This window comes from Triticum aestivum, chromosome 6A, assembly GCF_018294505.1.
Source record: "Triticum aestivum cultivar Chinese Spring chromosome 6A, IWGSC CS RefSeq v2.1, whole genome shotgun sequence".
Classification (NCBI taxonomy): domain Eukaryota; kingdom Viridiplantae; phylum Streptophyta; class Magnoliopsida; order Poales; family Poaceae; genus Triticum; species Triticum aestivum.
In genome coordinates this window covers 101,099,894-101,103,982 of record NC_057809.1, presented here as the reverse complement: position 1 = coordinate 101,103,982, position 4,089 = coordinate 101,099,894, and positions in this window count along the sequence as shown.

Below are 4,089 nucleotides of genomic sequence, written 5' to 3'. Positions count from 1 at the left end.
CATCATATACATGACTTGAGCATTCATTGTCATATTGCTTTGCATGATCGCAAGATAGCTATCATGATGTTTTCATGGCTTGTCCATTTTTTGATGTCATTGCTACGCTAGATCATTGCACATCCCGATACACCGTCGGAGGCATTCATATAGAGCCATATCTTTGTTCTAGTATCAAGTTGTAATATTGAGTTGTAAGTAAATAAAAGTGTGATGATCATCATTATTAGAGCATTGCCCCCCCCCCCAAAAAAAGAGGCCAAAGAAGCCTAAATAAAAAAGGGGGGGGGGCAAAGAAGCTCAAAAAAAAGAAGAAAAGAAAAGAAAAGGGGGCAATGTTACTATCCTTTTAACATACTTGTACTTCAAAGTAGCACCATGTTCTTCTTATAGAGAGTCTCTTGAGTTATCACTTTCATATACTAGTGCGAATTTTCATTATAGAACTTGGCTTGTATATTCCAATGATGGGCTTCCTCAAATGCCCTAGGTCTTCATGAGGAAGCAAGTTGGATGCACACCCACTTAGTTTTAATTTGAGCTTTCATATACTTATAGCTTTAGTGCATCCGTTGCATGGCAATCCCTACTCACTCACATTGATATCTATTGATGGGCATCTCCATAGCCCGTTGATACGCCTAGTTGATGTGAGATTATCTTCTCCTTTTTGTCTTCTCCACAACCACCATTCTATTCCACCTATAGTGTTATATCCATGGCTCACGCTCATGTATTGCGTGAGGGTTGAAAATGTTGAAGCGCGTTAAAAAGTATGAACCAATTGCTCGGCTTGTCATCGGGGTTTTGCATGATGTGAATATTTTGTGTGGTGAAGATGGAGCATAGCCAGACTATATGATTTTGTAGGGATAACTTTCTTTGGCAGTGTTATTTTGAAAAAACATGATTGATTTATTAGTGGGCTTGAAATATTATTGTTTTTATGTCAAATGATAGACTATTGCTTTGAATCACTCGTATTTTAATATTCATGCCATGATTAGATATGTGATCAAGATTATGCTAGGTAGCATTCCACATCAAAAATTATCTTTTTTATCATTTACCTACTCGAGGACGAGCAGGAATTAAGCTTGGGGATGCTGATACATCTCCGTCGTATCTATAATTTTTGATTGTTCCATGCCAATATTCTACAACTTTTATATACTTTTGGCAACTTTTTATACTATTTTAGGACTAACATATTGATCCAGTGCCTAGTGACAGTTTCTGTTTGTTGCATGTTTTTTGTTTCGCAGAAAATCCATATCAAACGAAGTCCTAACGGGATAAAAACGAACGGAGATTTTTTTGAAATATATGTGATTTTTGGGAAGTGAAATCAATGTGAGACGATGCTCGAGGGGCCCACGAGGCAGGGGGCGTGCCCCTGACCCTCGTGGCCACCCTGTAAAGCGGTTGGAGCCCTTCTTTCGCCGCAAGAAAGCTAATTTTCGGATCGAGATCGTGTCAAAATGTCATCCCAATCGGAGTTACGGTCCTCCGGGAATATAAGAAACGGTGAAAGGGTAGAATCTGAGAACGCAGAAACAGGGAGAGATAGAGAGACAGATCCAATCTCGGAGGGGCTCTCGCCCCTCCCATGCCATGGAGGCCATGGACCAGAGGGGAAATCCTTCTCCCATCTAAGGAGGAGGTCAAGGAAGAAGAAGAAGGAGGGGGGCTCTCTCCCCCTTGCTTCCGGTGGCGCCGGAGTGCCACCGGGGGGCATCATCATCACCGCAATCTTCACCAACAACTTCACCTCCATCATCACCAACTCTTCCCCCCTCTATGCAGCGGTGTAACCTCTCTCTTACCCGCTGTAATCTTTACTTAAACAAGGTGCTCAACGCTATATATTATTTCCCAATGATGTATGGCTATCCTATGATGTTTGAGTAGATCCGTTTTGTCCTATGGGCTATTTGATGATCAAGATTGATTTGAGTTGCATGTTTTATTATTGATGCTGTCCTATGGTGCTCTCCGTGTCGTGCAAGCGTGAGGGATCCCCGCTGTAGGGTGTTGCAATACGTTCATGATTCGCTTATAGTGGGTTGCCTGAGTGACTGAAATACAAACCCGAGTAAGGGGGTTGTTGCGTATGAGATAAAGAGGACTTGATGCTTTAATGCTATGCTTGGGTTTTACCTTAATGATCTTTAGTAGTTGCGGATGCTTGCTAGAGTTCCAATCATAAGTGCATATGATCCAAGTAGAGAAAGTATGTTAGCTTATGCCTCTCCCTCATATAAAATTGCAATAATGATTACCGGTCTAGTTATCGATTGCCTAGGGACAAATAACTTTCTTGTAACAAAAACCTCTTTACTAAAACTAACTTAGTTGTGTCCTTATCTAAACAGCCCCAACTTTTTATTTACGTGCTCTTTATTATCTTGCAAACCTATCCAACAACACCTACAAAGTACTTCTAGTTTCACACTTGTTCTAGGTAAAGTGAACGTTAAGCGTGCGTAGAGTTGTATCGGTGGTCGATAAAACTTGTGGGAATATTTGTTCTACTACCTTTAGCTCCTCGTTGGGTTCGACACTCTTACTTATCGAAAGAGCCTACAATTAATCTCCTATACTTATGGGTTATCAGCGACGACTACAAGCACTGGAGTGAGCCAAAGTCGCGCCGCCGTCATCATCCCTCCCTCATCGAAATCGGACAATATATTGTCACGAGAAGTATAGCTTGCATAAAACAAAACATTTAAACCTCTCAATATGAGACTTCTTTTTGACCTAGTTTTGAGGATATCAACATGAGAACCACGTCTATAACACCATACTAGTTTTATTAGATTCGTCATAATAACATTTTCATACTGTATATATGTCTTTATATACAGGTTCAAACTTAAAGAAGTTTTTTTTACGAGAGGGATAAACTTAACGTCAAGTATTTTGGAATAGAGGGAGTACAGAAGTAGTACGGTTCTGATTTTGAAATTTTGTGTGTTCTCCTTTAGCATGTCCAGCCCTGCAAGTTTTGTATAGATCCACCACTTTTTGAAAGTTTTATTTTATAAATATAATTAAAAATGTCAGAATTCTCCTATTGGATGTTTGAAATTTTCATTGGAGTTGAAGATTCTTAATTTTCCTCGGGAGCACCTATTCATCAGGTCCAGAAAAGAACATTTGCATCAGTCGCTTTGTTTCCTGTCCATTTGAATGAAATCCAACAGTTCATGTCCCTTCTTCCTCCTCAAGTGTGCCATGTTCATATTCTTCCTGTGGCATGCGGCTATCGCCGCCCGTCCGTCCCCTCGACCATCCCTCACAGTTGTGCTGGACGCTGCTCTGGCCATCCCTCTAAACCCAGCCAATCTGCAAGAACCCCGGCGACCCCTGCACCCCTCCCCTTAAGTTTCTTCCTCACCTCCATCTGGGACGTTGATGCTCGCTGTGTTGCCCCTGGCTTTAGTGAGGTCTTGGCTCGCCCTTAGAGTGGTCGACCCTCGCCATCGTCGCTCCTTACGTCATCCCCACCTTTGGCCTCGTGCAAAGTGAAAATTGACAGGCGTGGAAAAACACTAGGCACATGCCCATTAGCAAAATGAATTTCTTTTCTAATGACGTGAACGATGGTGATGATACTAACAACTATCAAAGGTACCATCGTTTTTGTGAACTAAGAGGACGGTGGTATTCCCAGCCCATCAGAGTTCAAGTTCTAAACTTGACATTGACATTGGTGCTCGCATTTTTCTGTATTTATTTCAGATTTTTCGGTGATGTGCGTTCAGTGAAAGAAGACGTTTTCATCGACTATAAAGGTGTCTGTGGTGACTTCGTCAATCTCAAGATAGTTGTCGTCTCAGTCTCTCAAAAATGCTCATAGGGATAGGGTATGCGTGTGTGCGTTCATATGAGTGAATGTATGTGTGTATGTATGAGTGTTTGCATCTATATTGTGTCAACAAAAAAGAAAAGGTCCCTCGCAAAAAAAAAAACCAAAAAAAAAAGTACCAAAGTTTGAAAAACTATCAAGGTACCATCGCATATCGCACACTCGTTCACTCGTACACAAGGCTGCCCCCATTACCTACCTAGTAGCCACGGACG